The 25,501-nt window shown below is 45.4% G+C and overlaps 3 non-coding genes and 18 pseudogenes across 3 annotated transcripts; all 21 read left to right on the forward strand.

Moving 5' to 3' along the window:
- Positions 1–18,504: 18,504 nt before the first annotated feature.
- LOC136739812 (uncharacterized) lies at positions 18,505–18,623 on the forward strand (annotated as a pseudogene).
- A 216-nt stretch (positions 18,624–18,839) lies between these two features.
- LOC136739735 (uncharacterized) lies at positions 18,840–18,958 on the forward strand (annotated as a pseudogene).
- Positions 18,959–19,173: 215 nt separating this feature from the next.
- Positions 19,174–19,292, forward strand: LOC136739886 (5S ribosomal RNA). Its single transcript, XR_010813006.1, has one exon. It is a non-coding gene; the product is annotated as a 5S ribosomal RNA (ribosomal RNA).
- A 210-nt stretch (positions 19,293–19,502) lies between these two features.
- On the forward strand, positions 19,503–19,621 carry LOC136739839 (uncharacterized; annotated as a pseudogene).
- Positions 19,622–19,845: 224 nt separating this feature from the next.
- LOC136739745 (5S ribosomal RNA) lies at positions 19,846–19,964 on the forward strand. Its single transcript, XR_010812990.1, has one exon. It is a non-coding gene; the product is annotated as a 5S ribosomal RNA (ribosomal RNA).
- Positions 19,965–20,174: 210 nt separating this feature from the next.
- LOC136739840 (uncharacterized) lies at positions 20,175–20,293 on the forward strand (annotated as a pseudogene).
- A 220-nt stretch (positions 20,294–20,513) lies between these two features.
- Positions 20,514–20,632, forward strand: LOC136739762 (uncharacterized; annotated as a pseudogene).
- A 216-nt stretch (positions 20,633–20,848) lies between these two features.
- On the forward strand, positions 20,849–20,967 carry LOC136739863 (uncharacterized; annotated as a pseudogene).
- Positions 20,968–21,185: 218 nt separating this feature from the next.
- LOC136739689 (uncharacterized) lies at positions 21,186–21,304 on the forward strand (annotated as a pseudogene).
- Positions 21,305–21,513: 209 nt separating this feature from the next.
- On the forward strand, positions 21,514–21,632 carry LOC136739704 (uncharacterized; annotated as a pseudogene).
- A 210-nt stretch (positions 21,633–21,842) lies between these two features.
- Positions 21,843–21,961, forward strand: LOC136739730 (uncharacterized; annotated as a pseudogene).
- A 210-nt stretch (positions 21,962–22,171) lies between these two features.
- On the forward strand, positions 22,172–22,290 carry LOC136739710 (5S ribosomal RNA). Its single transcript, XR_010812987.1, has one exon. It is a non-coding gene; the product is annotated as a 5S ribosomal RNA (ribosomal RNA).
- A 215-nt stretch (positions 22,291–22,505) lies between these two features.
- LOC136739898 (uncharacterized) lies at positions 22,506–22,624 on the forward strand (annotated as a pseudogene).
- A 215-nt stretch (positions 22,625–22,839) lies between these two features.
- Positions 22,840–22,958, forward strand: LOC136739828 (uncharacterized; annotated as a pseudogene).
- A 205-nt stretch (positions 22,959–23,163) lies between these two features.
- On the forward strand, positions 23,164–23,282 carry LOC136739712 (uncharacterized; annotated as a pseudogene).
- A 210-nt stretch (positions 23,283–23,492) lies between these two features.
- On the forward strand, positions 23,493–23,611 carry LOC136739682 (uncharacterized; annotated as a pseudogene).
- Positions 23,612–23,822: 211 nt separating this feature from the next.
- Positions 23,823–23,942, forward strand: LOC136739780 (uncharacterized; annotated as a pseudogene).
- A 227-nt stretch (positions 23,943–24,169) lies between these two features.
- Positions 24,170–24,288, forward strand: LOC136739696 (uncharacterized; annotated as a pseudogene).
- Positions 24,289–24,513: 225 nt separating this feature from the next.
- Positions 24,514–24,632, forward strand: LOC136739723 (uncharacterized; annotated as a pseudogene).
- A 218-nt stretch (positions 24,633–24,850) lies between these two features.
- LOC136739806 (uncharacterized) lies at positions 24,851–24,969 on the forward strand (annotated as a pseudogene).
- Positions 24,970–25,183: 214 nt separating this feature from the next.
- Positions 25,184–25,302, forward strand: LOC136739830 (uncharacterized; annotated as a pseudogene).
- The last annotated feature ends 199 nt before the right edge of the window (positions 25,303–25,501 follow it).

The following is a 25,501-nucleotide window of genomic DNA, read 5'->3' on the forward strand; positions in this document are numbered from 1 at the left end:
AGTCACTTATCATTTTGAGCAGCTGTATCAATTGATAGTTAGATCTTTGTAATGAAATGAATAGACAGTGATCTCAGATGTAATGTGTGAATTGCATTTTGAAATGGTAATACTTTGACGTTAAGTTGTATCATTTTAGTTCAATGAACAAATGATCTGAGGTTGATGTGTATTGTATCCAAGCAATTGAAAAATGTGCATTTTGATCATCGGGTGTGAGTTTTGTGTCTAGAGTTTTGAAAAATGACATCAAGGTTCTGAAATGAGTGCCAAAGTGATTGTAAAAAAGTGTAATATCAGGGGACAGTGGCTATTACTGATCTGGCCTTCCGTGGCCTCTGTATTAATGTAACAGGTCACATTGTATGTGTACACTGATACTTGATAGTATAATATAGTACAAGTAAAAAACATACATAGGTATCATAGAAGTATTTTGCAGAAATGATTATGGATACTTATCAAAATGGAGAGGAAATGCTAAATCCAGTCTCCCCAGGCTGAGCTTCTATTGCTACACCTGCTAAGTGGCTGCTGGCCCCACTATATGGATAGAGCCACACCAAGTACAAGAGTCTCCCCATTGCTATTTATATCTCCCTATCCAGTCTTCTATAGGTGTCAGGTATACAAGTGTGTGTGTGTGTGTGTGTGTGTGTGTCTGTCTGTCTGTCTGTCTGTCTGTGAAAGTGTGTGTGTGTGTGTGTGTGTGAAAGTGTGTGTGAGTGTCTGTCTGTCTGTCTGTCATGTAACTTGTACATCTGTTAGGGCACCATTAATGCAGAGATGTACACATATTGTTTATTTTCCATATATATGTATGTATGTATGTATGCATGTCCAATTGCTTTGACAATACAAATGCACTGAATTGAGACAGAGAGAGAGAGAGAGAGAGAGAGAGAGAGAGGTGCTAAGGCACATTTGTAACATAAATTAGGGAACATTTGAAACATGCTTAGGGAACATTCATAAGAACATAAGAACATAAGAACATAAGAAAGTTTACACACGAGAGGAGGCCATTCGACCCATCATGCTCGTTTGGTGTCCATTAATATCTAAGTGATCCATGGATCCTATCCAGTCTATTTTTAAATGTTCCCAAACTTTCAGCTTCTACCACTTTCCATCTTGAATGCCTTGAAGCCCAATTTCCATTTGTTGTCCCCTGGTGCGTGTGTCCCTGCTGATCTGGAAAAGCTCCTCTGGTTTGAGGAACCTTTCATGATTTTGAAGACTTGGATCAAGTCCCCACGTAATCTCCTCTGTTCCAGGGTGAAAAGGTTCAGTTCCCTCAGTCTCTCCGAGTAGGACTTTCCCTTCAGACCTGGAATAAGTCTGGTTGCTCTCCTCTGAACTGTCTCTAAAGCAGCAATATCCTTCTTGAAGTGTGGTGCCCAGAACTGTACACAGTATTCCAGATGAGGTCTAGCGCATTGTACAGTCTTAACATTACTTAAATTCTACACTTTTGACGATATACCCTAGCATTCTGTATGCCTTTTGTATTGCTTCCCCACATTGTTTGGATGGAGAAAGTGAATCCACATAGATTCCTAGGTCTTTCTCATGCATTACTTCATCTAGATCTGTACCTCCCATAGTGTAATTATAGTGGACATTTTTGTTTTACTGCATGTATTACCTTGCACTTGTCCACATTGAATTTCATTTGCCAGGTGTCAGCCCACAACTGAATTTATCTAAGTTCCTCTGAATAGCATGTGCTGCCAAGATTGTATCTGCTAAGCCACCTATTTTAGTATCATCTGCAAATTTGACAAGGTTGCTAAGTATCCCAGAGTCCAGATCATTAATATAGATTAGAAAAAGCAAAGGCCCTAGTACTGATCCCTGTGGAACTCCACTAACAACCTCACTCCAGTTAGAAGTGACTCCTCTAATCTGTTTCCTATACATCAACCAGTTCATAATCCATCTACTTACATGACCCTGAATGCCTACAGCTTCCAATTTGAGGATCAGTCTTTGGTGTGGAACCTTATCAAAAGCTTTTTGGAAATCTAAGTATATCATATCATATGCTTTCACGTGATCTACAGCTGCAGTTGCATGTTCAAAAAAATGTATTAAGTTAGTAAGACATGATCTGCCTCGTCTAAACCCATGTTGACTATCTCCAAGAATATGGTTTTCATTGAGATGCTCCTCTATTTTCTGTCTAATCATTTTTTCCAACATTTTACAGGTGATGCAGGTGAGACTGATTGGTCTGTAATTTCCTGGCTCAGTTTTGTCCCCTTTCTTGTGGATTGGTATGAAATTTGCTGTCTTCCAGTCAGTGGGAACATCCCCTGTTCTAAGTGTCATTTGAAATAATCGAGTTAACGGCCTATACATAATTTCCCTCATTTCTTTAAGTACTGTTGGAAATATCCCATCTGGCCCAGGTGATTTGTTTGATTTTAATTCTGCTAGTCCCTTTAGTACCTCCTCCTCATTTATCCTGATCTCTCTTAGGGTTTGACTGGATTGATTGTCAACCAGTGGCATGTCATCTGTTTTTTCTTTTGTACAAACCTCTGTGAAATACTCATTTAGAATATTTGCCACATCTTGTTCGTTTTCCAAGATACCTCCATTTTTGCCCTTTATCTGTTTCACCTCCTCCTTAATTGACCGCTTGCTGTTGTAATTTTGAAAAAAGCTCATTGCATTGGTTGTAGCTCCAAGAGCTATGTTTCTTTCTATTTCCCTCTTTGCTTTCCTGATCCCTTTCTTAAGATCTCTTTGCAGCTCAACATATTCTATGTATTTTGTTTCATCACCATCCCTTTTGTATGTGCTATACAACATTTTCTTCCTCTTTATATTTTTTTGCATGCCTCTGGTTTGTATGTATGTATGTATGTATGTATGTATGTATGTATGTATGTATGTATGTATGTATGTGTGGAAGGAAAGTTAGAAATTCTTTTCTCACAACTGTTTTTCTCTCTTGTATACAATGTCAAACAGAATGACCTACGTGCCTGTTCCCTAATACCATGTATAGACCTATGAACTCTGTTCGATAATGATATATGTTCTGCTTAGTTAGCCTTTAAGATAACATAGTAATGACTTTCTAGCATGTATGTATGTATGTATATATATATATATATATATATATATATATATATATATATATGTATGAATGTATGTATGTCCAATTGCTTTTGACAATACAAATGAATTGAGAGGGAGAGAGAGACAGACAGACAGACTGACAAACAGAAAAACAGACACACACACAAACACACACACACACAGAGCCAGCCAGTCCGCCAGCCAGCCAGCCAGCCAGCCAGCTCAGCGATGACATCACGAGCCTCTCTCAGCTGACTGCTATGACATCACAGAGCACGTACATTCCGTTGCTTGCCGTCTGTCAACCACTCAGTCACTGCCAGCCAGACTGGCTGGCTGGCTGGATGTGGGGGCTGCTTGCTGCTGCTGCGTACCTTAGCAAGCTTATTTGCTTGACCGGCCTTCCTACTCCTCTGCCCACATGCCCACCTATGCCTCTACTCCAAGATACTTATACAATAGAAAAACTATGGTAATAATAATATAGCCCAAGACAAAAAATATTAATCTTTCTAGACTGTATTAAAGTTCAGCACTTCGGAAAAATAGAATTATTTTGTATTTCAATAAAACAAAAATTATTACTGGTATCCACACACCCAACCAATGTAAATGTCACGGACGGTGTTAATTAGCTCCTTAATCACCATTACTTATTATATTTATATTTCACTTCACTTTATGCAATATGGCTTGTGTATTTTGTTTGGTTCTATATTGCCATTATTTTGTGTGTTGATTATCTTTCACTTTATTGTTTAATTTGTTATTCACGTATTATTTTGATTGTTTGCACGCGTGCCTTATTATTTTTGTTTCTTCTTTCTTTCACAACTCACCTGGGTCCACCTGCACTCTTCACACGCGTCCCCACTTAATCACCCTGCCCTGGGAGAGGAGAGGATTATCTGCTGTAGTCCACTTTCCAATGTGGGAGGTCTCTGCGGCTCATATCTCATTCAATTATTTATTCATTTATCCTACATCAAGTTTATTTATTTTCCCACGTTTCATTCAATCACCATCAGAAGCTCTCTGTGCTAAAAGTGGCAGCACATTTGTCTCACACACATCAAACTCGCCTTTTCCTGCTTCCCAAGCCTTATCAACTTACTCAGACCCTCGTCAACTTACTCAAACCCTCTTCAACTTTGGTTAACATTGCTCTGCATTCTAACAGCTATTCTTTCTCCTATTCTTAATTTCTTACAAGATTTCTTTCTCTCTCTCCCTCTCAATTCAATTCATTTGTATTGTCAAAGCAATTGGACATACATACATATACATACATACATACATACATACATACATACATACATACATCTACACGGAAAATAAATAATAGAATTATGAATCACAATAAGATGTAATGAAGTACAGAAAATGAAAATGTAAAAAAATTTCCTGATTCCTTTTTTGAAATACAATGACATGCATAACAAACAAGTATTTACATTATATTTACAGCCGGTGCTCGTGTGTCACTGTGTCCCTCAGGCTGTGGTAGGCGCTGACATATTGGGCAGCCAGGGTGGCTGTGTGTCCCTCCCCCAGGAGGACTGGCGTTTTTCTTTTTTCTCAGTTTTGTCACAGGTTGGGTGGGCATCCATTATGTTGTTACAGAATTTGTCCCTTATTTTGGGCTAAAGCTTTCCGTGGAGGGGAACGTGGATCAGTTTGTACCATTTTTGGGAGAATCTGCCTTGTTGGGGCGGAGCTGTGACCAGGTGAACAGCAGATCGGGCATAGGTGGGCATGTGGGCAGAGGAGTTGGAAGGCCGGTCAAGCAAATAAGCTTGCTAAGGTACGCAGCAGCAGCAAGCATCCCCCACATCCAGCCAGCCAGCCAGTCTGGCTGGCAGTGACTGAGTGGTTGTCAGACGGCAAGCAACGGAATGTACGTGCTCTGTGATGTCATAGCAGTCAGCTGAGAGAGGCTCGTGATGTCATCGCTGAGCTGGCTGGCTGGCTGGCTCTGTGTGTGTGTGTGTATGTCTGTGTGTGTGTGTGTGTGTGTCTGTTTGTCTGTTTTTCAGTCTGTCTGTCTCTCTCTCTCTCTCTCTCTCTCTCTCTCTCTCTCTCCCTCTCAATTCAATTCATTTGTATTGTCAAAGCAATTGGACATACATACATGCATACATGCTAGAAAGTCATTACTATGTTATCTTAAAGGCTAACTAAGCAGAACATATATCATTATAGAACAGAGTCCATAGGTCTACACATGGTTTTAGGGAACAGGCACGTAGGTCATACCGTTTGACATTGTTTCCAAGGTTCTCATCGTAAATAACAAACAGAAATCAAACTAGATTCTGGCCTGACCTTCTAGCTTGACTCTATCTTTCCGCCTTATATACTTGGTGAATAATTGAGGAAGTAGCACCAAGTGACCACATTAGGCTGCCTGAGGGTTTCTGGGGAGTGTAGTTGTCTAGGGTCGGTTTTCTTCCCTAGAGTGCAGACCTTGCAGCAGACCTGGCCTGACATGTCTGCCATGTATGACCCTGCCCCTTGGTTTGTCCCACATCCTCCCCCCCAGCTGCGACCCCATAGGTCGAGCGACAGCCGCAAAAAAGCATGCACCCGGGACAGCCCATCAACATTCCCCATGGCCTTCCCTGGCCTGTGCTGCAGGGTGAAATGAAAATGTTGGAGACTCAAAAACCACCTCATCACACGGGCATTCCTGTCTTTCGAACGATGCATCCAAGTGAGGGGGGCATGGTCAGTGATCAGGGTGAAGTGCCTGCCCAACAAATAGTATCGAAGACTGTCCAAAGCCCACTTCACTGCCAAACATTCTTCTTCAACTACCAAATAATTTATTTCATTGGATTCCAACTTTCTGCTAAGGAACAACACCGGGTGTTCGTGATCACCCATTCTTTGGGACAAAACCACTCCGATCCCCACCTCAGAGGCGTCCGTCTGGACTATAAATTCTTTCTGAAAGTCAGGTACCATTAAAACGGGGTTGCGGCAGAGCGCCTCCTGTAGGCTCCGGAAAGCCCGGTTTGCTGTATCACCCCATCTAACCATATTGGGTTCTGTAGCCTTAGTCATATCAGTCAGAGGGGCCGCTAAGGTAGCATAGTTGGGAATAAACCTCCGGTAATACCCAGTTAACCCTAAAAATGCCCTAACCTGCTTTTTATTGACAGGCCTAGGCCAAGAGTTTATGGCTTCAACCTTGGATATTTGGGGTTTCACCATACCCCTCCCTACTGTATAGCCCAAGTATTTGGCCTCTTCCAACCCCAAATTGCATTTGGTTGGATTAGCCATCAGGCCTGCTGCATGTATTGAATCCAATACCGCTTGGAGCTGAGACAAATGTGATTCCCAATCTGGACTGTGAATGACCACATCATCTAAATATGCTGCCGCATACGTCCTGTGTGGTCTAAGTATGTGGTCCATCAACCTTTGAAAGGTGGCAGGAGCACCATGCAGGCCAAAGGGCATCACTGTGTAGTGAAACAGACCATCTGGGGTTGCAAAGGCTGTTTTTTCTTTGGCACCCGGGGTCAAGGGAATCTGCCAGTAGCCCTTGGCTAAGTCAATAGTTGAAATATAGCGAGCATTCCCAATATTCTCTAACAATTCATCTACTCGGGGCATTGGGTATGCATCAAACTTTGAAATTTCATTAACCTTTCTAAAATCATTACAGAATCTCCAGGAGCCATCAGGTTTGGAAACCATGACTATAGGGCTGGACCACTCACTGTGGGATTCTTCAATAACCCCTGCCTCCAGCATTTCCTTAACCTCATTTCTAATAGTGTTCCTGCGAGCTTCTGGTACCCTGTAAGGCCTCATATTTACCTTCTTTCCTGGGAGAGACACAATGTTGTGAGAGACTAAATGGGTACGCCCCGGTATGCCTGAGAAAACTTCCCTATTACGTATTATCAAGTCGTTCACCTCCTTCAACTGGTCAGGTGACAAGGCAGCTGCAATATTCACCTTCGGTGTCCCTAGTGGCTGAGGGGGGTAAGTCAACATCAACACTTCCCTGTCCTTCCAGGCTTTTATTAAGTTGACATGATATATTTGTTCTGGGGGTCGGCGGCCGGGTTGCTGAACCTTATAGTTCACTTCCCGTATTCGCTCTATAATCTCATAAGGTCCCATCCACGTAGCCAGAAATTTACATTCTACAGTGGGAACCAACACCAACACCCTATCACCAGGCTGGAACACCCTCAGTGTAGCCTGACGATTATAGGCGAATTGTTGGTGTTCCTGTGCCTGCCTTAGGTGCTCTCTCACAATGGGAGTGACTGTGGCTATTCTCTCTTGCATAGCATTGATGTGCTCGACTACACTCCGGAAAGGAGTGGACTCGTGTTCCCACGTTTCACGGGCTATGTCTAATATCCCCCTGGGGTGCCTCCCATATAACAGTTCAAAAGGCGAAAAGCCCAGGGAAGCCTGTGGGACTTCCCTAATGGCAGACATCAAGTAGGGCAGCATGAATTCCCAATTTTTCCCATCCTTATCGATTACCTTTCTTAGCATGGACTTCAGGGTCCTATTAAATCTCTCAACCAACCCATCTGTTTGTGGGTGGTAGACTGATGTTCTCAACTGCTTAACCTGCAACAATTTACACAGATCGGTCATAACCTTAGACATAAAGGGTGTGCCCTGATCTGTTAATATCTCCCTCGGTATCCCCACCCTACTACACATCAACATTAGCTCTTTTGCAATACCTTTTGAAGCCATGGTCCGCAGTGGAATGGCTTCTGGGTACCTGGTGGCATAATCCAAAATAACCAGTATATACTGATGCCCTCTGGCTGATTTCGGGAGAGGTCCCACCACATCCATAGCTATCCTAGCAAAGGGGGTCTCTATGATGGGCAAAGGGACCAGTGGGCTTCTGAAGGCTGGTTTAGGAGCATGTAGTTGACATTCAGGACATGAGCTACAATGTTCTGTCACGTCTGCATGTACGCCTGGCCAGTAAAACCTCCTCAGGAGTCTATCCTTGGTTTTGTCCATCCCCAGATGTCCCCCCAGGATATGCCCATGTGCCAGATTGAGAACTGTTCGTCTGAATGGGGTGGGAACTAGCAATTGCTCCACAATGTCCACCCCTATCTTATTTACACGGTACAATAGGTCATTTTTTACCATAAAATAAGGATAAGCTGTTGGCGGGTCTGCAGTAGTCATAGGGGTCCCATTTACTACCTTCACATTTTCTTTAGCATAGTGTAGAGTGAGATCTCGCACCTGTGCGCTGCCAAAATCAGTGGGGAGTCCCTCTAACACTGACACTTCTACATTGTCAGCTTCAGGGGTCTCTATGAATGGATTCTCACCCACCCTGCTAGTGCTGGGTTCCTCACCCTCCATAGGGTCATCTACGTCACTACATTCCACCCCTATGTTTTCAGTTTAATTTTCCCCAACCAAAACCTTCACTGTCGACTCAACTGGAACCAGGTCTACTTTTAGCTCTAGTTGTGGGATCGAGGCAACTTCTGGCTTACAGTTTTCAGTGTGCATTTCCAATTTACTATGTTTTCTATCTAGTTTTCCAAAATTAGGAAAATATCGTCCCAGTATCACATCATATGGCATGTTGGGTACCACACCGACTTCGTAATCTAGTTTCCCGGCCTCTGTCTGTATGTTTACAAGGGCTGTGGGATAGGGGCGTGTGTCACCATGTGTGCATGTGATACTGAGCTCCTGATGTCTATCCAGCTTGTTGGTCGCTACTAATTTTTCTGTGACCAGTGTAACCATACTGCCAGAGTCGAGTAGAGCAGCCACTTCTTTCTCATCGACTATCACTGTACACATGTGTTTTGGATTAGGTACTCCGCCTATGAAAACATCCGTCCCAACAGGGCAGGCATAAAATACCGGTTTCTCTTTCCCCATATCACACACATTACATTGCATTGGTTCCTCTCTACCTGGGCAGTGGGCCGCAATATGTCCTACTTTGTCACAATTGTAGCAGACAATTGGTTGTGATGGTGACCCCCTATAACCCTTAGTCTCGGCTTTAGGCCCCACCTTTGCCCCCCCCAGTCTTGCTCTTTTCTTCCAACCCAGCGCGTCATGTTTCCCAGAGTACTTTGGAACCATCTTACCCGGTCCGCTGGTTCGTCATGGCCTGGGGAATGAGTTTTTAACCTCCGGTACATGCTCTGCTGCTCCGGCTGTATAGAACCGCTCTACAATGGCCACCAAGGTGTCAGCGGACAGCACCTCATTCTGGCCAACCCAGCGTCGAACGTCCTTGGGCAAACAGCGTTGGTAGTTGTCAAGGACTATGGCCTCCACCACCTCGGCTGATGAATGGACCTCTGGCTGTAGCCATTTCCTGGCCAGATGGATCAGATCAAACATCTGCGTTCGGATTGGTTGTCCTGGTTGGTAGGCCCACTGCTGAAACCGATGTGCCCTCACTGCGGTGGTCACGCCCAATCGGGTCATTATCTCCGCTTTCAATTTATCATAGTCCTGGGCGTCCTTCAGCTCCAGATCAAAGTACGCTTTCTGTGCATCCCCTGCCAGATAAGGTGCCACAAGCCCTGCCCAGGAATCTTTTGGCCATCCCTCTCTCTGCTGTCCTCTCAAAGGTCATAAGGAAGGCCTCAACATCGTCCTGTTTTGTCATTTTCTGCAGAAAGTGATTGGTGCGGGGAGTGGAATGGGTTGCAGCCCCCTGTGGCCCAATCCTGGTTGCAAGTGCTTCAACACTCTCTTTCAGCTCTTTAGTCACCTTTTCCTGCTCTTCTCTAAACATTTTATTTGTATCATGCTGGACCTGCAGTGCTTCCTGATGCATCCGCATAGCATCCTGGTGAGCCACCTGCTGCACCCTGGTCGCTTCCTGTTGGGCTATTACAGCCTGTAGTTTTTTTTTTTTTGGATAAAAAAATTCACTCAGCCAGTCTGGGTTTCATGAGGTGCTGCCCGCATTCTACACCAAATGTGACAAAACGCCTTGGCTGTACACATGTGCGGGTCTTCTCTGTGATCTTCTTAGGAGTAAAAACCAGTCATGACCCAGGGAGGAGGTTGCAAATACAGGGCTGTGCCTGTATGTTTACTTCAAACAAAACAAATCTGAAAACAAAACCTAACTCACACTGGAGTTGTAACTAATCTTACATAATCATTCTATTTTAAACAAAGTCTGGAATAAATAAGTCTTGGCTTTCTCCTTATGAGCTACCTCTGTTTTCCAGATAACTCACCCTATTGTCTCTCACTTCTCTCTCTCTCAGGCCCGCCTTATATACCTGGTGAATAATTGAGGAAGTAACACCAAGTGACCACATTAGGTGCTAGAATGGCTGCCTGAGGGTTTCTGGGGAGTGTAGTTGCCTAGGGTCGGTATTCTACCCTAGAGTACACACCTTGCAGCAGACCTGGCCTGACATATCTGCCATGTATGACCCTGCCCCTTGGTTTGTCACAATACATACATACATACATATACACGGAAAATAAATAATAGAATTATGAATCACAATAAGATGTAATGAAGTACAGAAAAAGAAAATGTAATAAAATGTGATCTTTAATACATACAAATAAAGAAAATAGGTATACCATTTCCAGATTCCTTTTTTGAAATACAATGACATGCATTACAAACGAGTATTTACATTATATTTACAGCCGGTGCTCGTGTGTCACTGTGTCCCTCAGGCTGTGGTTGGCGCTGACATATTGGGCAGAATGTGTCCCTTATTTTGGGCTAAAGCTTTCTGTGGAGGGGAACGTGGGTGAGTTTGTACCATTCTTGGGGGGCTCTGCCTTGTTGGGGCGGAGCTGTGATCCAGGTGAACAGCAGATCGGGCATAGGTGGGCATGTGGGCAGAGGAGTAGGAAGGCCGGTCAAGCAAATAAGCTTGCTAAGGTACGCAGCAGCAGCAAGCAGCCCCCCCATCCAGCCAGCCAGCCAGTCTGGCTGGCAGTGACTGAGTGGTTGACAGACGGCAAGCAACGGAATGTACGTGCTCTGTGATGTCATAGCAGTCAGCTGAGAGAGGCTCGTGGTGTCATGGCTGAGCTGGCTGGCTGTCTGGCTGGCTGGCTCTGTGTGTGTGTGTGTGTGTGTGTGCGTGTGTCTGTCTGTCTGTCAATTCATTTCAATTCAATTCAAAGGTGCTTTATTGGCATGATCTATCACAATATTGCCAAAGCAGATACAAATGTTCTATCAATCAAGACAAAACATTGCAATACAAGATTCAGTGGAACAAATATAGTACACATTGAAATAAAATTAAGTAGGATATAAACCATATTTGTTGTTTGTATCAAAATTTGTGTCATGACATCAGAAAAATCACTGTTTTTATTTTGTTTTGCAAATGGAGTGCCACAGGCTGGTGTCTACACACTGTCTCGCAGGCTGTGGCAGGTGGATGCATATTGCGCTGCTAAGAAGGCAGTGCGCTCCTCCTCTCCCAGCAGGACGGGGAGTTTGCAGCAATCGGGGATCATGCTGAACTCAGGGATATGCATTTTTAATATTTTAAAGTATGTCTCCCTGATTTTTGTGTATTTAGGGCAGGACAGCAGGAAATGCGCCTGTGTTTCGACCTCCCCTAGGTCACACTGGCTGCACAGCCGCTCTTCTCTGGCAACCCAGAATTTTCTGTAGCGGCCTTTTTCAATGGCGAGGCTGTGGTCACTGAGCCTGTATTTAGTTAGATTTTGTCTCTCTTTTATATTTTGGATTTTTAAGTATTCAGCCAATGTAATGTTTCTATTCAGGGCCTGGTAGCATTCCAATTTGTTTTGTAATTCTAATTCGTGTCTCTAATCTTTTGTGTATTTGCTTTTCAGGTACATGTCAATTTTCCCAATTGTTGTTGTTTTGGTCATTGTGTGTTCGGGCTCTGTGAGCCTCAGAGCCGTGGGGGCGTTTCTGTGTACGTGTAAGATGTTTTTATTAAATTCTAGGTGGAATATTTCCATGGGGCTTTTGTCCCAATTGTTGTTATTGAGGTTCATGAGGGGACCCCACACTTCGCTCCCATATAGCAGGATTGGTTGGATGATGGAGTTTAATATTTTAATCCAAATAGTTATTGGTATTGTTGTTTTCCCAAATTGTGTCTTTATGGCATAAAATGCCCGGCGTGCCTTGTCTTTTAATGCGTTTATAGCCAGGCTGAAGCTCCCTGACGCACTGATGGTCAGGCCAAGGTAGTTGTATCTGGTGCAGTGCTCTAATCCAGTGCTGCCCAGAGTGAAGCGGTACCTGTTTCCCTGAGATGGGGCTTTTTTCTGGAAAACCATAACTCTGGTCTTGTCCAGATTGACTGCCAGGGCCCATTTCTGACAGTACTGCTCTAGCAGCGCCAGGTTCTGCTGAAGCCCCTGCTCTGTGGGCGACAGCAGCACCAGGTCGTCTGCATAGAGCAGGAACTTGATCTCTGTGTCATGGAGAGTTAGGCTGCGGGCGTCAGACTGCTCCAACACTGTGGCCAACTCGATGATGTAGATGTTGAACAGTGTTGGACTCAGACTGCAGCCCTGTCTCACTCCCCGCCCCTGAGTGAAGAACTCTGTTCTTGAGTTGCCAATTTGAACTCCGCATTTGTTTTCAGAATACATTGATTTAATGATGTCATAAACTTTACCCCCTACACCACTCTGTAGAAGTTTATAAAATAATCCCTTGTGCCAGATTGAGTCAAATGCCTTTCTAAAGTCTACAAAACAGGCAAATATTTTTCCTTTATTGTTTTGGGTATATTTATTTATGAGGGTGTGTAGAGTGTAAATATGATCGGTTGTGCGGTGTTTTGGTAGGAAGCCAATCTGACTCTTATTCAGGACACTGTGCTTGGTAAGGAAGGCCAGTATCTGGGCGTTGATGATACTGCAGAACACCTTCCCCAGGTTACTGCTCACACAGCTGCCCCAGTAGTTATTGGGGTCTAATTTGTCTCCACTTTTAAAAATCGGGGTGATCAATCCTTGATTCCCGACCTCAGGGAAACACCCGGCTCTCAGCACCAGGTTAAAGAGTTTGAGCAGAGCCTCCTGCAGCTGCGGGCTGCTGTGCTTCAGCATCTCAGGGCTGATGCTGTCGGGGCCGCTGGCTTTCCTGGGTTTGAGGATTTTGAGTTGATGTTTTAGTTCCTGTATTGTAAATGGGTTATCTAAGGGATTTTGGTTATTCTTAATGATTTCTTCCAATTTATTTAGGTTTTTTAATATTTTAACCTGTTCTGGCTTTGGATTGTTTTCAACATTTTGGTAAAGTTTTTCAAAGTGTGTTTTCCAGATTTCTCCATTTTGAATTGGTATTTCATTTTTTGTTTTTGGGGTATTTATTCTGCCCATATAGTGGTCTTTTTTCTTACTGAGGAGTTGCTTGTAGTGCCGCAGGGCCTGGCAGTAGCTGAGGCGAGCCTCCTGGTTGTCGGGCTCTCTGTGTTTAGTGTTGGAGAGATGTCTCAGGTGTTTCCTAGAAGTTTCACACTCCTGGTCACACCACTGTTCTTTTTTTCTTTTAGACGATTTCATATTTTGGTTTTTAATTGTTTTAATGTTTGATTTTAAAGCCAGTCTCTCAAATATTTCATTCAGTGTTTTGGTGGCTGAGTTTATTCCGTTTTGGTTTATTTGATAGTGTGAGGATTGATATCTGTCTAACATGTTTTCAATCTCATCACTATTCAGGGCTCTTGTGTAGTTCTCTGTGCTGGGCTCTGACCATCTCTAACTGGGTGGCAGGGAGACCAGTTTTGTGGGAAGTTTGGCTCTGACTTGTGGCTGCGCTGATCTTTTTAGGTAAAGTGTTATTTGGCTGTGGTCTGATAGTGGAGATTGTTGTCTGACTATAAACGCATTGTTGGCTTGTGGGTCCAGGTCAGTTATGGCGTAGTCCACCACACTGCTGCCCAGAGCCGAGCAGTATGTGAATCTCCCCAGAGAGTACCCCCTGGTCCTGCCATTGATGATATATAGACCCAGGCTTTTACATAGGCGCACTACCTGCTTCCTGCTCTTGTTTACCACGCTGTCGTGGCTGTGTCAGTGTGGAGGTGTGTGTGTGGCACAGCGGGGAGTCTCCGAACAGGTGTGTGTTCCCCTCTGTATTGATGTAGTCCATCTCTCTGCCAGTCCTGGCATTGAGATCGCCACACAGCAGTACAGAGCCCAGGGTCTGGAAGTGGCAGATTTCGTTTTGAAGCTCATGAAAGCCTTCCTCATTATAGTAGGGGGAGTCTGCGGGTGGCATATAAATTGCACATAGGTATATATCTGTGTTATTTTGTAGGGTGTCTTTTCTGATTTTCATCCACAGGTGTGTGTCTCCTCTCTGTACTGGGCATAGGGCTGCTCGGAGCTCCTCCCTGTACCACACGATAATCCCCCACGAGGCCCTGCCACACCTGACTTTGGGTTTTTTATAGGAGGGCACAATCAGCTCCCTGTATCCATTGTATCCATCCAGTGTATAGACATATCTGCACAGCACCAAGTCTCTACAAGAATGAAAACATCTGAACTATTTACAGTGTTGATCAGTTCAGGGCCTGTGCTCTTCATTCCAAAAGTTGAGGAGCGTAAACCCTGCATATTCCAACTGCTTATTTTAAAGGACATGTTAATATATTTTATTATACTTGTCTCTTCTACATAAGAAAGTTTAATTTGTGGTCTACAACTGATATTATATTACTATTCATAATTATATATGGATATACATAATAATCACTCACAGATTTTATCTTTGCATCAAAATATCAGAATAATTAAATCACATTTTTTCTTACTCTCCATCTCCACAACCATATATATGTGTGTTGAGGCTCAGTTAACTCAGCAGTGTGGTACAGATGACACTGAGGAGTTGCCTTATCTGGGCCAGCTGGGCAGCATCGGGCCTCCAGGCTCTGGAAGCCGCTGCTGCGTGGCTGTGTGGCTGTGCTGGTCCCCGGCTGTCCGCTCTGCTGTGCTGGACGGGCCCTCTGGGGATGGGGGGATGGGGAATGGGGCCGCGGGGTCTCAGGGGCTGGGGCTGGGGTGGAGCCGGTGGCTGGGGATGTGGCCGGGGGCTGGGGGGTTTGCTCCTGGTCTCGAGGTGGGGGTGTGTGGGGTTTCGGCCCAGGGTTGTGTCCTTGAGGACCTTTGAGATGATCCTCACACCCGTCTTGTTGAGGTGGACGTGGTCATACAGGTGATGTGGCTGGATGTCTCAGTGGTGTGCCAGGTGGACGTTGGGGAGGAGGGCACATCTTCGGGACACTTCTGCGTTGATGGCCTGGATGATGTGCAGGGGCACGTCTGTGCGGGGCAGCAGTGTGGAGATGGAAATTTTGGCAGTTGGGAATTCCTCTGTGGCTTTCGTTGCTACCTGTCTCAGGGCTGAGGCCACATCGCCCCTGCGGGCACTCAGGTCGTTAGTGCCGGTGTGGATGAGGATGTGTTTGACTTGGCAAAGCCTCCTCTTGGAGAGCAGCTCCAGGGCTCTCTGTGCTGTGGAGCACCAAAGCTTTTTCACTTTTCGCCCAGGGAAGAGGCGCCTCTCAACCAGGAACTTCCCATTGGATTCGCTCAGAATGACCACCTCTGCGTTGACCTGCCACTCCGGGTTTGCGTCGGGAGTGGTGGGGGCAGCTGGTGTGTTTTGGGGGAGTGGCGTTTCAGGGGGTTGTGTATTAGTGGCAGGTCTGGTGATAGTGGGTGTGTCAGGAGTGGTGGGGAGTGTGGGTGGATCAGTGGGTGCGTCAGGGGTTGGAGGTGTTGTGGGGTCAGTGCAGTGCAGTCTCTGTGCTCCAGTGATGTGTAGCTCCTCTCTTAGCTCCTCCAGCTGGCTCTGCAGGCTCCTTAGCTGGCTGTGCTGGGGTGTCCTGGTCAGCTCCTCCCTCGCTCTGCGCAGCTCCGTCCTCAGGGTTTGTCTCTGCTCCTCCAGGTCTCTCACTGCTGCTCTCAGCTCATGGATCTCAGCCTTGTGCTGCATCTTTAGTCTGTGCATCTCATCCCGGAGCTGATCACACAAGGAGGTCTGGGCCAGGGTGCTCAAGGTCTGCTCCCTGAACTCCGCAAACTCCAGCTCCAGCACTGATAGGCATTCCTTTAGTGTTTTAATGTTGCTGGAGAGTTTTGGGGAGACAGGGGGGCAGTCTGTGGGAGATGGGGCACTGTCTGGCTCCGTGTGGCTGGGGGCAGACTGCAGGGTGGCCGGCTCTGGCTCTTGTTTCTCTACCTCAGTCTGCTGCTTTGAGGTGTGGAAGCCGAGAGCTAATTGGTCCAGGCTGCTCTCGCTGCCCTGCACCATGATGGTCCCGTTGTGGTATACATTAAAAGTGAGCATCACACAGTCTGTGTCTTTCTCTACCAGCACTGAGATCTGCCTGCCTCTGCTAATGCCCCTCTTGTTGTTATTGGGGTATGTCTGGCACAGGGTTTTGTGAAAGGCGCTGTAGAACAGTAGATTGTTCTTGACCCTGTTTTCTCCTTTACCGGTGTAGTCTAGGATGAGGGTCTCAGGAGATGCTCTCATCACAGCTTGTTTGTAGTCCTTCTTAGCCTGTGCAGAGCGAATGTCTTCAGGGTATCGGATTTCAAAAGGCAGCTCTGCAGTCAGACTGCTGTTCGATAGATTTCTATCAGTCTCAGTGGCAGTTGGGCTCTCTCCTACTGTCACTCTATTCAAATCGGAGCTCTGCATTTTCATTGGCTGAGTCAACTACTGAGAATGCTTATTTATTTTATTAATACATATTTTTTTGTTTAATTATTTGTCTCTTACCTCCAATTCTTGTCTTCAGCTTTTCTTTTCTGACTTTTCTTCCTGAACTGTCTCTCTGCTTTCTTCTTTTTGTGTTTCTCTTAAAATTATTATTTTTTGAATACTTTTTCTTCTGAATTTCTATTCCATGTCTTCTGTGTATGTTTATAGTGCTATAAATTCATTTGTAAATCACAAATTAAATCCGCTTATGTATAAAAACAAATGTTTTTTAGGAGCTCATATTCCTCTCTCTCTCTCTCTCTCTCTCTCAATTCATTTCATTTGTATTGTCAAAGCAATTGGACATACATACACATACATACATATACACTCACCTAAAGGATTATTAGGAACACCTGTTCAATTTCTCATTAATGCAATTATCTAATCAACCAATCACATGGCAGTTGCTTCAATGCATTTAGGGGTGTGGTCCTGGTCAAGACAATCTCCTGAACTCCAAACTGAATGTCTGAATGGGAATGAAAGGTGATTTAAGCAATTTTGAGCGTGGCATGGTTGTTGGTGCCAGACGGGCCGGTCTGAGTATTTCACAATCTGCTCAGTTACTGGGATTTTCACGCACAACCATTTCTAGGGTTTACAAAGAATGGTGTGAAAAGGGAAAAACATCCAGTATGCGGCAGTCCTGTGGGCGAAAATGCCTTGTTGATGCTAGAGGTCAGAGGAGAATGGGCCGACTGATTCAAGCTGATAGAAGAGCAACTTTGACTGAAATAACCACTCGTTACAAACGAGGTATGCAGCAAAGCATTTGTGAAGCCACAACACGTACAACCTTGAGGCGGATGGGCTACAACAGCAGAAGACCCCACCGGGTACCACTCATCTCCACTACAAATAGGAAAAAGAGCTGAGACATTCAGATGGTAGAGTCAGAATTTGGCGTAAACAGAATGAGAATATGGATCCATCATGTCTTGTTACCACTGTGCAGGCTGGTGGTGGTGGTGTAATGGTGTGGGGGATGTCTTCTTGGCACACTTTAGGCCCCTTAGTGCCAATTGGGCATCGTTTAAATGCTACGGCCTACCTGAGCATTGTTTCTGACCATGTCCATCCCTTTTTGACCACCATGTACCCATCCTCTGATGGCTACTTCCAGCAGGATAATGCACCATGTCACAAAGGTCGAATCATTTCAAATTGGTTTCTTGAACATGACAATGAGTTCACTGTACTAAACTGGCCCCCACAGTCACCAGATCTCAACCCAATAGAGCATCTTTGGGATGTGGTGGAACGGGAGCTTCGTGCCCTGGATGTGCATCACACAAATCTCCATCAACTGCAAGATGCTATCCTATCAATATGGGCCAACATTTCTAAAGAATGCTTTCAGCACCTTGTTGAATCAATGCCACGTAGAATTAAAGCAGTTCTGAAGGCGAAAGGGGGTCAAACACAATATTAGTATGGTGTTCCTAATAATCCATTAGGTGAGTTCATCGTAGCTCTTAATACTCTCTTTCTGTCTGGAGGAGATATAATTGAAGAATTGTACACATACCCGGCTACTTTCAACACCCTTTGCTGCACTGATATTTTTCCCTCCATTTTTTTTTCTTTTTTTTTTTTTTTTTGCTGGAAGTTCCGTCAATTCCCACCAGCCTTTAAGAGACATCATGCAGCCAGGCTTTTTGGCTTGCAGCCACACCGTCCTGAACACGCCCGATCTCGTCAGATCTCGGAAGCTAAACGGGGCAAGGGTTCGTCAGTACTTGGATGGGAGACCTCCTGGAAATACCAGGTGCTGCAAGCTTTTTACGTCTCCTGGGAAACTTCATCGTAGCTCTTAATACTCTCTATCTGTCTGGAGGAGATATAATTGAAGTATTGTACACGTACCCGGCTACTTTCAAAACCCTTTGCTGCACTGATATTTTTCCCTCCATTTTTCTTTTTTCTTTTTTTTTTTGCTGGAAGTTCCGTCAATACCCGCCAGCCTTAAAGAGACATCATGCAGCCAGGCCCCTTGGCTTGCGGCCACACCATCCTGAACGCGCCCGATCTCGTCAGATCTCGGAAGCTAAACGGGGCAGGACCTGGTCAGTACATGAATGTGAGACCTCCTGGAAATACCTGGTGCTGCAAGCTTTTATGTCTCCTGGGTAACTTTATCGTAGCTCTTAATACTCTCTATCTGTCTGGAGGAGATATAATTGAAGTATTGTACACGTACCCAGCTACTGTCAACACCATTTGCTGCACTGATATTTTTCCATCCATTTTTCTTTTTTTTTTTTTTTTTTGCTGGAAGTTCCGTCAATACCCGCCAACCTTTAAGAGACATCATGCAGCCAGGCCTCTCGGCTTGCGGCCACACCGTCCTGAATGCGCCCGATCTCGTCAGATCTCGGAAGCGAAACGGGGCAGGGCCTGGTCAGTACTTGGATGGGAGACCTCCTAGAAATACCAGGTGCTGCAAGCTTTTTACGTCTCCTGGGTAACTTCACCGTAGCTCTTAATACTCTCTTTCTGTCTCCAGGAGATATAATTGAAGAATTGTACACGTACCCGGCTACTTTCAACACCCTTTGCTGCACTGGTATATTTCCCTCTATTTTTCTTTTTTTTTTTTGCTGGCAGTTCCGTCAATATCCGCCAGCCTTTAAGAGACATCATGCAGCCAGGCATCTTGGCTTGCGGCCACACCATCCTGAACGCGCCCGATCTCGTCAGATCTCGGAAGCTAAACGGGGCAGGACCTGGTCAGTACATGAAAGTGAGACCTCCTGGAAATACCTAGTGCTGCAAGCTTTTACGTCTCCTGGGTAACTTTATCGTAGCTCTTAATACTCTCTCTCTGTCTGGAGGAGATATAATTGAAGTATTGTACACGTATCCAGCTACTGTCAACACCCTTTGCTGCACTGATATTTTTCCATCCATTTTTCTTTTTTCTTTTTTTATTTTTTTTTTTTGCTGGAAGTTCCGTCAATACCCGCCAACCTTTAAGAGACATCATGCAGCCAGGCCTTTCGGCTTGTGGCCACACCGTCCTGAATGCGCCCGATCTCGTCAGATCTCGGAAGCTAAACGGGGCAGGGCCTGGTCAGTACTTGGATGGGAGACCTCCTAGAAATACCAGGTGCTGCAAGCTTTTTACGTCTCCTGGGTAACTTCATCGTAGCTCTTAATACTCTCTTTCTGTCTCCAGGAGATATAATTGAAGAATTGTACACGTACCCGGCTACTTTCAACACCCTTTGCTGCACTGGTATATTTCCCTCTATTTTTCTTTTTTTTTTTTGCTGGCAGTTCCGTCAATACCCGCCAGCCTTTAAGAGACATCATGCAGCCAGGCATCTCGGCTTGCGGCCACACCATCCTGAACGCGCCCGATCTCGTCAGATCTCGGAAGCTAAACGGGGCAGGACCTGGTCAGTACATGAAAGTGAGACCTCCTGGAAATACCTAGTGCTGCAAGCTTTTACGTCTCCTGGGTAACTTCATCGTAGCTCTTAATACTCTCTTTCTGTCTCCAGGAGATATAATTGAAGAATTGTACACGTACCCGGCTACTTTCAACACCCTTTGCTGCACTGATATTTTTCCCTCCCTTTTCGTATTTTTTTTTTTTTTTTTTTTTGCTGGAAGTTCCGTCAATACTTGCCAGCCTTTAAGAGACATCATGCAGCCAGGTCTCTTGGCTTGTGGCCACACCGTCCTGAACGCGCCTGATCTCATCATATCTCGGAAGCTAAACGGGTCAGGGTCTGGTCAGTACTTGGTTGGGTGACCTCCTGGAAATACCAGGTGCTGCAAGCTTTTTACGTCTCCTGGGTAACTTCATCGTATCTCTTAATACTCTCTTTCAGTCTGGAGGAGATATTATTGAAGAATTGTACACGTACCCGGCTACTTTCAACAGCCGTTGCTGCACTGATATTATTCCCTCCATTTTTTTTTTTTTTTTTTTTTTTTTGATGGAAGTTCCGTCAATACCCACCAGCCTACAGAGACATCATGCAGCCGGCCCTCTTGGCTTTCGGCCACACCGTCCTGAACGCGCACGATATCGTCAGATCTCTGAAGCTAAACGGGGCAGGGCCTGGTCAGTACTTAGATGGGAGACCTCCTGGAAATACCTGGTGCTGCAAGCTTTTTACGTCTCCTGTGAAACTTCATCGTAGCTCTTAATACTCTCTATCTGTCTGGAGCAGATATAATTGAAGTATTGTACACGTACCCGGCTACTTTCAACACCCTTTCCTGCACTGATATTTTTCCCTCCATTTTCCTTTTTTTTTTGTTTTTTTTTGCAGGAAGTTCCGTCAACACCCGCCAGCCTTTAAGAGACATCATGCAGCCAGGCCTCTTGGCTTGCGGCCACACCATCCTGAACGCGCCCGATCTCGTCAGATCTCGGAAGGTAAAAGTGGCAGGGCCTGGTCAGTACTTGGATGGGTGACCTCCTGGAAATACCTGGTGCTGCAAGCTTTTTTGTCTCCTGGGTAACTTCATCGTAGCTCTTAGTACTCTCTTTCTGTCTGGAGGAGATATAATTGAAGTATTGTACACGTACACGGCTACTTTCAACAGCCTTTGCTGCACTGATATTTTTCCCTCCATTTTTCTTTTTTTTTTTTGCTGGAAGTTCCGTCAATACCCGCCAACCTTTAAGAGACATCATGCAGCCAGGCCTCTCGGCTTGTGGCCACACCGTCCTGAATGCGCCCGATCTCGTAAGATCTCGGCAGCTAAACGGGGCAGGGCCTGGTCAGTACTTGGATGGCTGACCTCCTAGAAATACCAGGTGCTGCAAGCTTTTTACGTCTCCTGGGTAACTTCATCGTAGCTCTTAATACTCTCTTTCTGTCTGCAGGAGATATAATTGAAGAATTGTACACGTACCCGGCTACTTTCAACACCCTTTGCTGCACTGGTTTTTCTCTCTCCATTTCTCTTTTTTTTTTTTGCTGGATGTTCCGTCAAAACCCGCCAACCATTAAGAGACATCATGCAGCCCGGCCTCTTGGCTTGCAGCCACACCGTCCTGAACGCGCCCGATCTCGTCAGATCTCGGAATTTAAACGGGGCAGGGCCTCGTCAGTACTTGGATGGGAGACCTCCAGGAAATACCTGGTGCTGCAAGCTTTTTACGTCTCCTGGGAAACTTCATCGTAGCTCTTAATACTCTCTATCTGTCTGGAGGTGTTATAATTGAGGAATTGTACACGTACCCGGCTACTTTCATCAGCCTTTGCTGCACTGGTATTTTTCCCTCTATTTTTTTTTTTTTTTTTTGCTGGCAGTTCCGTCAATACCCGCCAGCCTTTAAGAGACATCATGCAGCCAGGCGCCTTGGCTTGCGGCCACACCATCCTGAACGCGCCCGATCTCGTCAGATCTCGAAAGCTAAACGGGGCAGGGCCTGGTCAGTACTTGGATGGGAGACCTCCTGGAAATACCAGGTGCTGCAAGCTTTTTACGTCTGCTGGGTAAGTTTATCGTAGCTCTTAATACTCTCTTTCTGTCTGGAGGAGATATAATTGAAGTATTGTACACGTACCCGGCTACTTTCAACACCCATTGCTGCACTGATATTTTTCCCTCCATTTTTCTTTTTTTTTTTTTTTTTGCTGGAAGTTCCGTCAATACCTGCCAACCATTAAGACATATCATGCAGCCAGGCCTCTCGGCTGGCGGCCACACCGCCCTGAACACCCCCAATCTCGTCAGACCTCGGAAGCTGAACGGGGCAGGGCCTGTTCAGTACTTGCATGGGAGACCTGCTGGAAATAAAAGGTGCTGCAAGCATCTTACGTCTCCTGAGTAACTTCACCGTAGCTCTTAATACTCTCTTTCTGTCTGGAAGAGATGTAATTGAAGAATTGTACACGTACCCGGCTACTTTCAACACCCTTTGCTGCACTGATATTTTTCCCTCCATTTTTCTTTTTTCTTTTTTTTTTGCTGGAAGTTCCGTCAATACCGTCCAGCCTTTAAAAGACATTATGCAGCCAGGCCTCTTGGCTTGCGGACACATTGTCCTGAACGCGCCCGATCTCATCAGATCTCGGAAGCTAAACGGGCCAGGGCCTGGTCAGTACTTGAATGTGAGAACTCCTGGAAATACCTTGTGCTGCAAGCTTTTTACGTCTCCTGGGTAACTTTATCGTAGCTCTTCATTCTCTCTATCTGTCTGGAGGAGATATAATTGAAGTATTGTACACGTACCCGGCTACATACAACACCCTTTGCTGCACTGATATGTTTCCCTCCATTTTTTTTTTTTTGCTGGAAGTTCCGTCAATACCCGCCAACCTTTAAGAGACATCATGCAGCCAGGCCTCTCGGCTTGTGGCCACACCGTCCTGAATGCGCCCGATCTCGTAAGATCTCGGAAGCTAAACGGGGCAGGGCCTGGTCAGTACTTGGATGGCTGACCTCCTAGAAATAACAGGTGCTGCAAGCTTTTTACGTCTCCTGGGTAACTTCATCGTAGCTCTTAATACTCTTTTTCTGTCTGCAGGAGATATAATTGAAGAATTGTACACGTACCTGGCTACTTTTAACACCCTTTGCTGCACTGGTATTTCTCCCTCCATTTCTCTTTTTTTTTTTTGCTGGCTGTTCCGTCAATATCCACCAGCCTTTAAGAGACATCATGCAGCCAGGCATCTCGGCTTGCGGCCACACCATCCTGAACGCGCCCGATCTCGTCAGATCTCGGAGGCTAAACGGGGCAAGGCCTGGTCAGTACTTGGATGGGTGTCCTCCTGGAAATACCAGGTGCTGCAAGCTTTTTACGTCTCCTGGGTAACTTCATCGTAGCTCTTAATACTCTCTTTCAGTCTGGAGGAGATATAATTGAAGAATTGTACACGTACCTGGCTACTTTCAACACCCTTTGCTGCACTGATATTTTTACCACCATTTCTCTTTTTTTTTATTTGCTGGATGTTCCGTCAAAACCCGCCATCCATTAAGAGACATCATGCAGCCAGGCCTCTTGGCTTGCAGCCACACCGTCCTGAACGCCCCCGATCTCATCAGATCTTTGGAATTTAAACGGGGCAGGGCCTGGTCAGTACTTGGATGGGTGACCTCCTGGAAATGCCAGGTGCTGCAAGCTTTTTACGTCTCCTGGGTAACTTCATCGTAGCTCTTAATACTCTCTTTCTGTCCGGAGGAGATATAATTGAAGAATTGTACACGTACCCGGCTACTTTCAAAACCCATTACTGCACTGATATTTTTCCCTCCATTTTTCTTTTTCTTTTTTTTTTTTTTTTTTTTTTTGCTGGAAGTTCTGTCAATACCCGCCAGCCATTAAGAGACATCATGCAGCCAGACATCTCGGCTTGCGGCCACACCGTCCTGAACGCGCCCGATCTCGTCAGATCTCGGAAGCTAAACGGGGCAGGACCTGGTCAGTACTTGAATGTGAGACCTCCTGGAAATACCTGGTGCTGCAAGCTTTTACGTCTAATGGGTAACTTTATCGTAGCTCTTAATACTCTCTTTCAGTCTGCAGGAGATATAATTGAAGTATTGTACACGTATCCAGCTACTGTCAACACCCTTTCCTGCACTGATATTTTTCCATCCATTTTTCTTTTTTCTTTTTATATATTTTTTTTTTTGCTGGAAGTTCCGTCAATACCCGCCAACCTTTAAGAGACATCATGCAGCCAGGCCTTTCGGCTTGTGGCCACACCGTCCTGAATGCGCCTGATCTCGTCAGATCTCGGAAGCTAAACGGGGCAGGGCCTGGTCAGTACATGGATGGGAGACCTCCTAGAAATACCTGGTGCTGCTAGCTTTTATGTCTCCTGGGTAACTTTATCGTAGCTCTTAATACTCTCTATCTGTCTGGAGGAGATATAATTGAAGTATTGTACACGTACCCAGCTACTGTCAACACCCTTTGCTGCACTGATATTTTTCCCTCCATTTTTCTATTTTTTTTTTTTTTTTTTTGCTGGAAATTCCGTCAATACCCGCCAGCCTTTAAGAGACATCATGCAGCCAGGCATCTCGGCTTGCGGCCACACCATCCTGAAATCGCCCGATCTCGTCAGATCTTGGAAGCTAAACGGGGCAGGACCTGGTCAGTACATGAATGTGAGACCTCCTGGAAATACCTGGTGCTGCAAGCTTTTACGTCTCCTGGGTAACTTTATCGTAGCTCTTAATACTCTCTATCTGTCTGGAGGAGATATAATTGAAGTATTGTACACGTACCCAGCTACTGTCAACACCCTTGCTGCACTGATATTTTTCCATCCATTTTTCTTTTTTTTTTTTTTTTTTGCTGGAAGTTCCGTCAATACCCGCCAACCTTTAAGAGACATCATGCAGCCCGGCCTCTTGGCTTGTGGCCACACCGTCCTGAACACGCCCGTCTTCGTCAGATCTCGGAAGCTAAACGGGGCAGGGCCTCGTCAGTACTTGGATGGGAGACCTCCTGGAAATACCTGGTGCTGCAAGCTTTTTACGTCTCCTGGGAAACTTCATCGTAGCTCCTAATACTCTGTATCTGTCTGGAGGAGATATAATTGAAGTATTGTACACGTACCCGGCTACTTTCAACAGCCTTTGCTGCACTGATATTTTTCCCTCCATTTTCCATTTTTTTTTTTTTTTTTTTTTGCTGGAAGTTCCGTCAATACCCGCCAACCTTTAAGAGAC

The sequence above is a fragment of the Amia ocellicauda genome, unplaced genomic scaffold (assembly GCF_036373705.1).
Source record: "Amia ocellicauda isolate fAmiCal2 unplaced genomic scaffold, fAmiCal2.hap1 HAP1_SCAFFOLD_62, whole genome shotgun sequence".
NCBI lineage: Eukaryota > Metazoa > Chordata > Actinopteri > Amiiformes > Amiidae > Amia > Amia ocellicauda.